Source organism: Haemaphysalis longicornis, unplaced genomic scaffold, assembly GCF_048455015.1.
Source record: "Haemaphysalis longicornis isolate Haplotype H1 unplaced genomic scaffold, Haemaphysalis longicornis Haplotype H1 scaffold_1, whole genome shotgun sequence".
Lineage (NCBI taxonomy): Eukaryota > Metazoa > Arthropoda > Arachnida > Ixodida > Ixodidae > Haemaphysalis > Haemaphysalis longicornis.
In genome coordinates this window covers 411,917,049-411,930,899 of record NW_027526203.1, presented here as the reverse complement: position 1 = coordinate 411,930,899, position 13,851 = coordinate 411,917,049, and the positions used below count along the sequence as shown (strand labels likewise).

The 13,851-nt window shown below is 49.3% G+C and overlaps 2 protein-coding genes across 4 annotated transcripts in view; one reads left to right on the top strand and one right to left on the bottom strand.

Moving 5' to 3' along the window:
* Peb (zinc finger protein pebbled) overlaps positions 1-4,266 on the bottom strand; it is a 46,713-nt gene extending 42,447 nt beyond the window's left edge. The window contains exon 1 of the mRNA XM_077687002.1: positions 4,062-4,266. The gene's annotated coding sequence lies outside the window, so the exon portion shown is untranslated. The remainder of the gene's footprint in view (positions 1-4,061) is intronic.
* Positions 4,267-11,863: 7,597 nt separating this feature from the next.
* LOC144155506 (epithelial splicing regulatory protein 2-like) overlaps positions 11,864-13,851 on the top strand; it is a 37,346-nt gene continuing 35,358 nt past the window's right edge. For 2 of the 3 annotated variants that reach the window (XM_077686999.1, XM_077687000.1), the window contains exons 1-2: positions 11,864-12,054; positions 12,426-12,541. The gene's annotated coding sequence lies outside the window, so the exon portion shown is untranslated. The remainder of the gene's footprint in view (positions 12,055-12,425; positions 12,542-13,851) is intronic. The other variant, XM_077687001.1, reaches the window with a different exon arrangement.

The following is a 13,851-nucleotide window of genomic DNA, read 5'->3' as shown; positions in this document are numbered from 1 at the left end:
TGTGCAAGTTGCTACAGGATTTCACACCAGGCACAACTTGCAAATTGCGACACTTGCACAATCATCACATGATCCGATTCAACATTATAACGAATCCTTGAATACGTAACTAAGTTAATTCAATGAGTTTCTCTCTCTAATTGCACACGCGCACCGGTGGGTCCCTTCCGCCAAGCGCATTTAGAGGCTACATATGAATGTTCTAACCTTTGATTTTCCGATTTAAAAAAAAATCACGTTTTACTACACGTTGAGCGCTCGCGGCAGTTCCCAATGGTTGAGCCGTTTCTCATGAAACTCAACGCCCCTCGGAGGTGGCATGATCAGCGTGTTTTTATTCAATCACTTTGATAATGGCAGAATGTAGAAAATAGGTCTACATTGAACTTTTACTTAGTACGCAAGGGTTCGCTCCTTAGGCGTGTTTATTTCATTAAAGACCAGCCGCCGTTATTGCCGTTCCAGCCGACGCTGTAGAAGCACATCTCTGAAACAAGGTTAATTGCCACATCTAAATCCAATCAGTTTTTACGTGGACACAAAGGCAATTTCTTCTGGTATTTATTTGGGTGATGAGAGATCCCCGCTTCTTGACCGCTCGCTCTGATGTAAGCTGGTGCGCGTCAGCTGCTTGGCATTTCAAGAAAAAAAAATTTTTACGATTTTTTTTTTCACATACCACACCCGTCTATTTCGGGTATGTTAAAAAAAAAAAAACAGGAGATAAAATGGAACTGTGCTATGGATCACCATCGCTGTAAATCTCAAGGGCATCACGTGCACGGAGATACCAAACAACTTATGCTACTGCACGTACAGACGTTCCGCAAAACGGAGTACTGCGAAGAATGTACAGCCTCCCAAATTTTTAATAATATAGCAGGAGCGACGACCGATCGGCAAGTTTGCGCCTTATAGGCGAGGCTACGCGCACGCGCATGGAACCATCTGTTGTGGGAGCGTCGTCTGCTCCGCTGTTCTTCCCAGGGAAACGCACCCCCGTTTTTCTTACCTTGCCAGGCCGTTTCGCTATCGCCAAAGTTAGCTAAGCAGCGTGGGGCACAAATTCATTCAGATGCAGTAGCAGGGGGTGTGCCACTCTCAAGGAAACAGCGTAGCAGACGACACTCATACAGCAGATGGCCCTATGCGCGTACTCTCGCCTATTTCGCTGCTGAACACCGTGATAAGGCGCTGACATGCCGGTCGGTCGTCGCTCCCGCTATATTATTAAAATTTTGGGAGGCTGTATGTACGGACGTCAAATCAGCCTCCCTCCAGGGCAAAAATGTTGGACGGACGTCACAGAAAGTCGAAAGGAAAACCCTCTCAAAGGAGCAGCGAGGACATCATCTAGCAAGCGGGATACATGTGGTCTCCTCGATTCGGCAACACTTTCTGCACTAGTTCACAAAAGTGCCGTGCAAGTGCAGCGCCAGTTCTTTCGCACGCTACACCTTGCACGATACGAGAACTCGCACAGGGGCTAGTGCAGAAGTGTAGAAGAACTGGTGCAGCACGGCGTCAAATCGAGGGCCGAAGTGCAGGTGGCGCAAGCTGCACTGGTAAATCGAGTGCGCGAGTGCTGCACCGCCTGTAGTGGTGCAGAAAGTGTAGCCAAATCGAGGAGATGGAAACCACACCGCGCTCTTTCTGTTCCGCGCACAGGCCAACGCACCCGCGCCTGCATTGCGGGGTCATGTGGACTTCGATGCACAGTTTAGGCCGCAGTCGGTGCACGCCTGAACGGTGCACAGCTGCGGCGCCCCATCGGGATGAGTTCAGGAACCGCGCTCCTGCAGCCTCCGCTCCCAAGTCGGGCCGAGGTTCTCGGAGTTTCCAATCTACTCAGGGAGCACCACCGAGCACCTGCCGAAAGGCCGCAGCCGCAGGGCACCGATGCTGACCCGTCAAGAGGGGCGCAGAAGAACAAAGTTCTACCTATCGTTCCCGGCGACGACGTCTATGAGTCACGCATGGACGTGCCCATGACAACTCATGACGCCCTAAGACAAAAAAAGAAAAACCGATAGTAGTTTGAAAAGATACCGCGTCGCCTTCGTTTCACTGCAAGCTGCGGTCAGAAGCGCTCGTGGGACGGGCGGAAGGAACTACACTTGTTTGTACGGTTTAGGGTATTTTAAAAGCAGCCCCCCTCCCACCCCTTTTGTGTGTGCGCGCGCGCGAGCAGTACTTATAGCTTTTAAAAAAAATTGTCGCTTTCCATCATTACGCAAACAAAATTACCAGCACAGTCGGCTCTCGCAAATTCAACCCTCGTGAAACCGCTACAACCTAGCCGAAATAAGCAGAAAATCGAATGAACCAAAATTAAAATTAGATCTCTACAAAAAAAAAAAAAAAAAAAAAAAAACTTCACCAAATGAAGTGATAAAATAAAAAGGCCGACTTTGCGAGAGTCGACTGTTCATATATGACTGTTAGAAACTACAGTGCTCCTATCCGGTTAAGACATGCGAATTTCATTGGTCAGCAAACTTGCTACTAAAGACGGCACTTGCTCGTGCAATTTCATCCAAGCTCGTGTGACTTTTTTTTTTTTCCTTCGGAAGAGAGGTTCGGGTTTAACGGGTGCAAAAAAAAAAAAAAACAAGAAAAAATCCCAAAACCGCCCAGGTGGAATAAATAAATAAAAACCCAAGCGGCACAAATCAATCCGCAGCCTTCCGCTCCACAGTGCGCCTTGTAGGTCAGGTGTTGACGCGGCGCGCTGCCCACAAAAAGTTTATTCTTACAATCTCCGTGAACGTGCCATAAGCAAATCGATCATCCACTACGTTGAAGTTACAACCCCTTACTCTAACATTATCTCAGTTGCCATACGGTTACAACCGGCACATGGACTAGTGCATTAGCGTACAACAACATAACCAAGCATGCGACGAACCACTTCAAAGGGTAGCCCAGACTGACATTCTAACGAATACCAAAGCCCGAAGCAGCAGCCCAGTGCCGAGCATTTGGGTTATTCAACACTCTCCTACCTACACCGCCGCGGAAAGGCTGACGCAGACATACGGATCGCTGCAATCCACGGTTGTTTTCCCGCGAGCTGCGGCGTCTCGCTTTTACTGCCTCCAGCCCTGTACCGGTGTTGGTACCACGCGCGAACCGATACTCGGAGGGAGCGTGGAATTAAGGCGCCAGCCAGCTGACAGCGCAGGCTGGGCTATCAGTAGCAAGAACCAGCTGCCTACACTGGACGAGAATGGTGCTGCATCCAGAATCTGTCAGCAAATACTAATACGCAGAAATTGCGCCCACAACGCCCTAACGACTGCCTCGAGCTAGATAAACGGACAGACAATAGAGTGGGAATGCCGGGTGACAGAGAGATAGACGAGGAGACTCAGCAGCGCGATCGAGGTGATGTCACCCCTTTTTTTATTTCTATTTTCTGTCTAGTACCAAACGAGGATTACGACGTTTTTCACTTCACCTGTGCGCGAGGATGCGGCGGAACACAGTATTCAGCGATGGCTCAGAGCCGCGTTGCCCAACTCAAAGCAATGAAGCGGCCGGCAGCGGCGCAAGATGGGCTGCCACTTGTTGATTCGCAGCGAACGGTGCAGCCGCCCAGGTTTCCTGCCTTTTGTTTCCTCCACGGATCGCGAGCTCCAGGCTCGTCACCAGCCGGGCTCGAGCTCACACTCACTCACTGGCACTACACTCGCAACAAAACACTTCACCAGGTTAAGCGAAAAATAAAGAAAACATACGCGTCTCAACTAAGAGGATGCGGACAGACGGAGCGGGCAGTGCGTCTCCGGGGCCCTCCGTTGCAAGGGGAAGTTGCTCTTAGGCATCGCTACGCTACAGCCGATCGACACAAATAACAGGCCATCCCCGAGAGCAGCAGTCGGTCTGCCCATACGGGGGGGAAACCTCGCCACACCGTGTGACAGCGGAGTTCGTCGTTGAATAGCTTGTACGGGGGAGCGAATTCAACGCAAACGCCGCCATCACGGAGAGCGAGGGAGGATTCCTTCAACAAAAGTTCCGAAAGGCAACTTTGCCAGAGAGGAAACGAAAAGGCTTACCGAATGCTTGCTAGTCGCAGACTGTAGTCGCTGACGTTTGACACTCGTTGCTCAGCATCCGATCGCAACGTTTAAGGCACACTGTGGCGAAAAAACAAGGGGAATACAGCCACAACCACCTACCTTGGTGGTAGGGGGAGGGGGGGGGAGGAATCAGGGATGCGGGTGAGACATGATGCGTGCACACAGGAAGTTGACGGAACGGACGCGCATGCGCAGGGAGCTCCAACAGGTGGCGCCATGGAGGAAGAAGGAAGACAACGCGGAGCAAGTGGAGAAGTAGAAACGATGGAGAAACTGCCTGCCTGAATCGTGGTCTTACCAGTCCCAACATCACGGCTGGTTCTGCGACGTATTGTGCTTTATTAGGAGCTAACACCAATAAAATAGCGTTTGTACGCGAGGCTGCTTCATATTAATTTGTTCCCAACGTAAGTTGTTGGTTTTGTTCTCGCATTAAACACAATCTTTCCGCTGTTAAATCGCTGCTTATGAGAGTGCAAAGCAATCGTACAGCCCGGCTAAATTATAACTTCATCTTTATGCTATTTGGCATGTTGTACATTTTTGTAGACATTAATTTACGTCTATTAATCTATTAATTTACGTCTCGCTGTTCAAAACTAACAGCTTCTCATGCCCCAGCGCCTAATTTACCACTGAGGAATTGCGTGAAAGAATAAATAAAATTGCGTTAAAAGATCAATTGGCAAATTGACGAGACTCAAGGGAATAACGTAAAAGTATTACGATTTTTACCTAGCTCTTAGCGCTCGCCAGCGCAATACGCAATGCTCTTTGAGCGCAACACGCTTGCGCATAGAGCGCCATCTGTATGACAAATAACATACTACAAATTTGCTACTATTCGGTTGCATCCGGTAGTGGCGCTAGTTACAGCCCCGTTGTCGTTGTAGGGTGCCTCCATGGGTGCCTCGATGCGCACCCGCTCCGCTGAGGGTGAGGATTAGTGAGGACAACCGCGTCGTCTGCTAGCGCGACCGCCATTTTCTTGCATCCACTAGGCGCGGGGCGCGCGTTTGCTGCGTGACGCGCCTTGATAGTGCTGGTCTCGCTAACAGTGTGGGCTTGATTTGGCTTTACTTTTGATATACATTCTTTTTCTAGCGTAGATGAACAGAAGAGTAAGGTTTTGGTGAAGAATTCTCTATTTTGAGGTGATAAGCGAAGGTATGGTGAATGCCTTTCTTTTTTTACGATAGGTGACACGGCGGAAAACATGGAGGAAAAAAAAGCTTAGGAGAGGCCCCCAGCTATCCCCGCGCATTGGCAAAAGTGTGGAGGAAGTCACGTGTTTTCGGCGGCCATTGGAAGTAGCGTTAGCAACAGCGTCCTAGCAACAGCCCGCCCGCCGTTCGCCAGTCATGGAGGAAAGGCAGCGCCTGCCTTGTCGTCCGATTGCGAAGATTGCTGCTTCGCTTTGCTGCTCTGTGGTCTTGCGGAACTCGAAAAGGATGCAGCGAGTTGCGACAGCTGCGCCGATGTGAATATGTCATTTAATGTCTACTTGCGAGTGCACCTTGTACCGCGTCAAGCTATTGCTCCGGTCGCGATCACGACGCGCCTATTGAAGTGCAGATATCGTGAACGCGCCGTCCCGTCGTACGCGCGGACACCCGTCAGGTAGATTTTCGGGAAGTGATACACGGTGTGCAGTACGTAGGCGACTTGCAACCGAACGATTCGCAACTCAATTTTTTGGTTACCGCCGCTGCAATATATAGTTTGCTAGGCCGGCAATGCGCGGCAGTGCTTTTGCAACTGTTACAAGGTAGATTCCCAGTTGATATAATTCCATCGTCCTATTACCTTAGTAGGTGTCCGTCTGTTGACTGGAAGAGTGCTGTATCTGGAATCTGGATCTTTTTGTGGTCTCGCTCTGGATTTCGCTTTTCAAAGCTTCATACTGCGAGGTTAGTGTATGAACGTTTTCAACTGATATCACCTTGAATTTATTGACACCGAGACAAGTTGAAACTTGGCGAAAAAAAGTTTATTGACGCCACCCACCCTCTCACTTTTTTTTACTCAATAAAACGTTTTGCCTCCTCCTCCTCCTCCTCCTCCGCAAAAAATTCTATCGAAGGCACGCGAACAACGGTAAAAACATTCCACAATTTTTTAGCGTGAAATCTGCATGAAGTACTATATATAGAACGGCCGTTTAATTGACTAGTCATCTCAGGGATTGCCAGTGAAACTGCAACGCAAACTTGGGCACTTTCCAGTCCGGTAGCCGCACGGCGTTCTCCCACTGTTTGCGGCGTTCTCCATCGCTTCGGAACCTATAAACGGCGGCGATTGCAAACAAAGGATGAATGCACACCAATGTACAGCAATACTTGTCAGCGGAATGATGCACTAACCGGTGGAAAGTGACGCCCAATTCCTTGGGTACCGATCGCGACTTGCAGCCTGGCACCGAGCATAGCGGCATTGTTAGAGCGAGCCGCTTCGCAAACCTGCTGCGGCCACACTGAAGACGTGTAACAGTGTAACCGCGCGTTTAGGTTCACGGTCACGCGCTGCAAAACGGCCTTCTACCTGCCTATCAGCTGATTTCCGCCGGCTCGGCGCTGGCAGATGCAGACGACAAGAGAGGCGATACAGGACGGAGGAGGCGGAGAAGGTGCACCGAGAGAGAGAGGCAAAAAGAGTCCGCCAATGGCATGGAGGGCCAATGGTCCGCCATTCGACTTACAGAAATGGCGTTTCCGGCTGCGCTGGGTGTGACGTCAGGGCCTCTCCTAAGCTTTTCTTTCCTCCATGGCGGAAAACTTCACGCCGTCGTGTCATACCGGCGCCGTGAACTTGCTGTCGTTGCGTTTATATATAAACATAGCAGAAAGTAGGCGGAGTACACGAAGGAAGGGAACTGCTGCATATTCAAGTGCGAATGTCCGGCACGCTTACAGCCACTGAAACTATTATTCGGTACTTACATATATAGGATTGCCTGGCGGCAAATTGTGTCATGCATGCACTGTGCAATCTGAACGTGATTGATTGATTGGTGAGGTTTAAAGCGCCTACGCTACATGGTGATGAGGCGCCGTAGTGGAGGGCTACGGATTAATTTTGACCACCTAGGAATCTTTAACATGCGCCGAAATCTCGAACAAACGGGCGTTTTGTATTTACGTCTCCATTAGAAAAGCGGCCGCCGCGGTCGAGAATAGAACCAGCGTCCTTGGGCTGCAATCTAAACATAAAGGCTTACACGGATGTAGGAAAATCATTTAATACCTTGAAGCAAAAATACACTATGCACAAAGTTATGAACGACATCCTCCACTGCTGATACATAATACATTATGTACAAAATGATACGAACACACTTCACTGCAGTTATAATACAGGTAATGATGATTACGCTCGAATGTTTTCGAACTTGCTCTTTGAGGTTTTGAATTGCGTTCTCAGCATGTGTGTGATGTTCTTGAAGTGCGGTGTATCTTCTTTCCAGGTCTGCCAACTGCTTTTTCAACTCAGCTCAATCCCTTTGTGTCTCACTAGCTGTGAGAGTTTTATTTGTCGAGTTTGGAATTTCGACATTCAAAGCTTCGACACCTGGGCTGTTGAGTTGGAGGTTTTCCGATGACGTCTCTTGTGATACCGATGGCGTCTCTTGTGAGTTGACTCGGGGAGGATTTCCGCTGTCTGATGATGCGTGAAGTTTTTCAGCGGGGTTGTCCACCTCTTCATTGTTGGATGTGGGCTCAGGCTGCGTTCTGTCTCCGGGTGGCTTTCGCTGCTTTGGACCGATTTTTAAAGTAATGTACGCACTTATACGAAAACACGCAGTGAATGAAATGGTAAATGCCGACCTCTGATTGGGAAAGGCGTTAGCACAGCATTTGGCTTCAGCTCCTTCCATCCATCTGCACGGATTTGTTCAAAACAGGATCCTTCAAAGTGAGCCTGCACGCTAAATTGTCAATATAGGTGTCTTTTTCTCCCGAGAAATAAGAATAAATGACGTGAAATCAAGCCAATCAAACAAACCGGCATCCACGCGTATCGGTTCACATCCCCACATGATTCACATAATAGAGGTGTAACACATTTCTTTTCACCTCCATGCGCTACTTTTATGGCATGATAAGCGACAATAAATGTCTTAAATATTATAATTTTTGCGCACAACAAGATTTATAACAGACCTTAAGTTGAGACAACACGGAGAAACACGAGCATAACGCGTCGCATGCAGTTTTACGCTTTGGGATATATCATTCACACTGCCAAAAAATGGGCTTTTGGGGAAGTAAGCGTGATGCGCCGGGGTGACGCTTCGGGACTGAGAAAGGTCGCACACCTTTTTACAACGAGCGCCTTATTTCGTGATACAAAGTGAAATGACTAAAGATGCAAAGCGCCACACGTTTTATATCGGCCCCCCGCTTTAAGAGGCCATGTCCGTTTGCATCGATCAAAATATAAAAAGGCCGCAAAAGCATGATGAAACCTCCAACATAAACACGTAAAACCGTGCGTCTGGTATCGAGAAACAGCCACACAGACAAGCTTACAATAGCCCCAAATAGATTTTGCACTGCTTGGAAGCCGGGTACTGGCACTGCATTTGCAGGAGTGCTTCGTCGGCTGCCACTTGTCCCGCTTGATCTTCACCGTCCACAGAAGCCGCCTTTTTGGGTATCTAGGAAACGAAACATGCTTAAGAGATGTTTAGCGCTGCTAGAACACAAGAGAACGCAGCACCCAGACATTCTGCAAAGAGATTTTGTCAAGAGCGCCGCTTTTCGCGCGCCTAGCGCGGGAGTCGGCGGGGGCGGGATGCAAGAAAATGGCGGCGGCGCCTCCCGAGAACCGGTCTTGGCGGCGGCGACCCCTTCAAAGAGTGGCGCCACCCTCAGCGGAGCGGGCGCGCATCGAGGCACCCTACCCCGTTGTGCAAAAATCCGCGCGAACAGGCCATTCGATTGGGCCTGCACGTAGAGTTTCCTACAATGAAAGTCCTGCACTTTTTGCATGGGTTCATGATTACGAGGATGGCTTGGTGGGCTAGTTGGTGTAGCATCATAAAGGGTTGACAGCGCATAAACACGACGACACAATTGAGGAAGAGGAGACAGGACAAGATCAGCGGAAGAGGAGACAGGATCAGCGCTTGTCCTGTCTCCTCTTCCTTGTGTCGTCGTCGTGTTTATGCGCTGTCAACCCAAGAGAAAATATATGAACTGGTTTTAGCTGGTCTCTGCTGGTTTCTGCTGGTCCCAGCTGGGGCGCTGCTGGTTTCTGCTGGTCCCAGCTTGGCCGCTACTGGTCCCAGCTGGGCCGCTGCTGGTCCCCGCTAGGCCACTGTTGGTCCCAACAGGGCCTCAGTTGGGACCATCAGGGCTCCAGTTGGTCCCAACTGGGCTGCTATTGGGACCAGCAAGGCTTCAGTTGGGACCAGCTGGGCTGCTGTTGGAACCAGCAAGGCTGTAGTTGGGACCAGCTGCAGTTGGGACCATAAGGGCTGCATTTGGGACCAACAGTTGCTCCCAGGACTTCTTGGTACCCAGATGGTCTCTGCTATAAAGACCGACTGGAACCAGCAAATCATTAGCCGAAGGTCGTAGGACGTCTACAGCTCAACTTTGTGCTCCTAAAACGAATATAAGCCTGGTCCCGAAACAATTGGAGAGCTGCAGTGTATGTGCCCAATTCGTTTCTTGAGTCCTGGTTTTTTTGCTATTTCTAGGCATAATATACTCGCCGAATATTCTATTCTAATTCCCAAGAGAAAGAGAAAGAAAAACGGACCCTCGCCCACCAACACTGCAAAAATCAGCCATGCCCTAACCCACACTTTTCGCTTCATAAAGCAGCCAAGTCGGAGCGGACCTAAAAGCTGACAATCGTAGAAGGAACCTGAATTTGCAGCTTCAAGCTATAAATGTATTTTTGTCGCTGATTGTTCGTTAACGTACCGGCCGTACCGGCAACGTTTTTTTTAACAAGCCGGCCGCGAAGCCAACTGAAGCCGTGCCAAGCTAGTTGTTTCCTAGCCAACATGGCGACGATTACAAAGTGCGGTGTGCGGTGCTGTGATCGTGTGTTTGCGCGGGACGAATACGGCGCCAACTGAGCATCTTGTAACGTAATTCTACATCAAAACAGTCGGCGTCATGTCATGGAGTGTTGCCGAAGATGTTTTTTTTGCCCACCGAACTTTTGTGAACGTGAACACGGCCGCATTTCGCGGCGTCATGGTGTAGTACGTAGGACTCGCCGCTTCGTATGTCTTTGTTAGAGTTCGTGTGTCCTGTGAAAAGACGCTACCTGCATCACTTGCTGTGCAAAGGTGAATGCCGTTCCGATATAAATTCATAATGGGAATGCTGTTCAATGGCCGTTGTATAATTTGTCCAGAGGAGTTCTAGACGCCACGAAATTAAGTCGCTGTAAAAACGACAAGGGAAGTGTGCATGGCAGTTGCAACATTTGCTGGTAAATAAAATGCATCTGAGTGCATCATGTGTAATGTCTACATCATGCTGTTCTAGCTGGAGGCACATGCCACTGGCGATATATATTTTCCCCACAAAGTGACTAATTCTAGATGAGAGCAGCAAGCCTGTGGGTCCCAATGGGGACCAACAGCCTGCTGGGACCAACAGCTTGCTGGGGCCAACAGCTTGCTGGTCCCAGCTGCTTGCTGGTCCCAACGGGGACCAGCAGCCTGCTGGTCCCAGCTGGGAATTTGGCCATAAACCACCTCAACGGGGACCAGCAGAAACCAGCAGAATATTTTCTCTTGGGAACCCTTTATGGTTCATGATTAGTTACGCGCAGGTGCCGCCACTGCAGAACCGGTCCTGCACTTTTCTTGTCTGCTTGTGCACATCCTTTCTGGGAAGTTCAAAGAAAACCCAGAACTCTGAAGAAGTACTCTGCAGCGTCGGTAAATCGAAGAGAAAAGAATAGGGGCCGCGCGCTGCACTCGAAAATCGAAGAGGCAAGTGCTGCACTACCTGAATGAGTTCAGCGAGGGCAGCCAAATCGAAGACATCACTACTGTGAACTACAATATTCAAGTTCACTTTAGTACATTAATCCATGAAACTCTCTGCTTCCAAACAATTGCAAAAATAGGGGCCAACTTTTTCAAAAGCCTGTTCTGATTGGATTAGAGCTTCATCGCGACGGTTGAAAGCAAAAGGCATGACTCTATGGTCCCTCCTGAACTACTACGCAGCAGTTCTGTACCGCGCAAGGAGGTTAAAAAAACGCAGCTTGCTGCCATCGCACCCAAATATCAAAACCGGACCTTCACTTCTTTTCGCGCGTCCCCTCGACGACTGCGAGTGCAGGAGAAAACCATTAATTGATCCTGCGCTCCTCTGCACGAGCTAGTGAGAAACTCTATGCTCTGCACTACCGGTTTATCGAACGGCAAGAAGCCAGGAGCTGCACCACAGTGTCTTTGCACAAATGCCTTTGCACTACGTGTACTTTGCACAATGGAAATGTCCTGCACATTGAGTTACTGAGTGCCAAAAAATGTTGCTGAGTGCGCGAACAAGTCCACGTAGTGCAGATAAATCAAACAAACCTCCACAAGAAGCCGAAATGCAATTGTAAAAAATCTTTGACAACCAATTTTATTAGAGTGGCTTGGAGAACAGTACAAAACATTTTATCATAGTTTTAATGCAATCATTCAATCATAACATAGAGTTTCATACTTTATATAAGTTTGCATAGGCGGCGCTAGGAGGCTAGTAGTGCAAGTAGCTCTTGACGAAAAAGACGCCAGATATCCAAATCCGTATCCACTTTTTTTTTCTGGCATTGCTTTGTTCTAGCAGCGGCGGCTTCGTGTCCTCGTCCGCGGCGCGTTTCTCGCGGGGCTCTGCGCCTGTCTTTCTTTTTCTGAACCCACTAGGCATTCTTTCCTTGCAGGCTTCTGTTTCGTGAATATCCCAGTCTTGAATATCTTCTGAAGGTGCGTCGGGAGTTGAAGGTAAGATCGTTTGTTGTTACGACGGCTTCGCCATGTCGGAGCGCGACGCATTAGTGACGTTGGCCGGTATTGGTGGCGTTTGGAATTTCGTTTATGAGATGACTTCCTAGTACTTAATGCAGTTTTCTTGTAGACATGGGCGCCTTTTTTTTGTTAATTTTATTGCTTATAAGGATAGGGTCTAGTCAGCAGTGCGTCCGTTTTGCGGCGTTCTACGTTAGGCCTAAGGTAGTGAAAACAGGGTTATCATGGAGGCCGCGTCGGGAATCGGCGCCATGATTTCGTGGTCGCGTGCGGCCCTTTTGCGGCGGCGTCGGTTCTAAAGTGCATGCGGTAAGTAGCTAGAGCACTTGTATTTTTTTCCTTTGCAGGTTGCTACCGTGTTTCAGTGCAAGACTTGTCAAGCGATCTACCCCAAGTCCCCTGAGGCGGCAGCTTGGTACGCGAAGTCTCAACCAATGCGCATTTATATCCAGTCTCTTTGAAGGTTAGTGATGTAACACTTGCGTTTGTGCGTGGTTCTCCCGATGGCCTGGTGGATTGGTATAGTCTTTGCCAGGTTCCGTCTTCTGTACCTGCACACATATCGTTCGGGTGATGTTTCGGGGGTACACATATTTTTGAGGAAATAAAAAAAATACTTTGGTAGTGCGTTCCACCGACAATACGGACGGCGCTAGACGACTCGGCTTTCTAAGAAATCGCGTCACGTATGCGACGAATCGGCGACGACCGACGCGTCTACCTGCATCGGCCTCCATGCTGCTGCAAAAGGAATGGACCCGCCCGCCTTTCCTGCTACTTTCGCTCTGGCTCTTGTCGGCATTGGTGGCCTCCGCTGTACTGGAACCTTCAGCCCTGCCTAAGCTTGTGCGCCTCGCGAGACACTTAGCACAGACGCGTTTTGCTAACGGTGCTGCTCGAAACGACCACAAAACATCTCGACCCACCGGTGCCCTGCCGAGCGCATCTGCACCGCCGATGCGGCTTTGCGGTGCGACCATTCATCCGTATTTCGCCGTGCAAACAAACAAACAAAAAAAGCCCTACACTCGGACAATCACGCGATTTCTGTGCCTGCTGTTATAGCCTATCAGGGTCTGTTACTTGCTGTGCTGGGAGCTGAATGTTTGGATTTGCTTTGCGCGAGCAGACTATTTTTTCAGTCCACTGAGCGAGCGCAAACGGATCAGCAATTTTCGCTTAGTTGTCTGAGCTGTTTCCCCGAACAGGCAGCTTTTGAGCTGTGAGCATGTTGTGCTTCAGCCATTCTTTAGAACTAGCTCTTTCGGAGCTTGCTGTAATAATTTGTGTGTAAAACATCGATAGCGTCCCTGTCCATAATTCGGGCTTCCACTTCACCTCCTGTGTACGATAGGCGGAAAGCTAGCAGGTCTTCCCACTTAGGACAGCCGTATTTTGTTGTGGGGGAATGAGCAGTCTTATAAAAGCAGACACCGTTCTGAAGTTGGAGACTTTGTGCATCGTTCTGATCACTGTCTATCTCAAGGTTGAAGCAGTCTGGGTCAAAGCTGTCTGCACTTAGGCAGCCTGGCCATGCTGGGTGCAGTTGGCTTTGTTCAGCAGAAGAAATTATGGGAGTGGCATGTGGGCTATACAACTCTTGTACCTGTGCCAGTCTGCATTAGCAGAGCATCAAGGATGAACAGCAAAGGTTATTCTTACAATTGCATGTTATGTGCACAAGTGCGGACTGTGCCATCTGAGTTGTGCTTCATATGTAAGCGCGCGCACACATTTCTCTCTCTGGCCACCACTTCTTGCCATTTGAGAAGC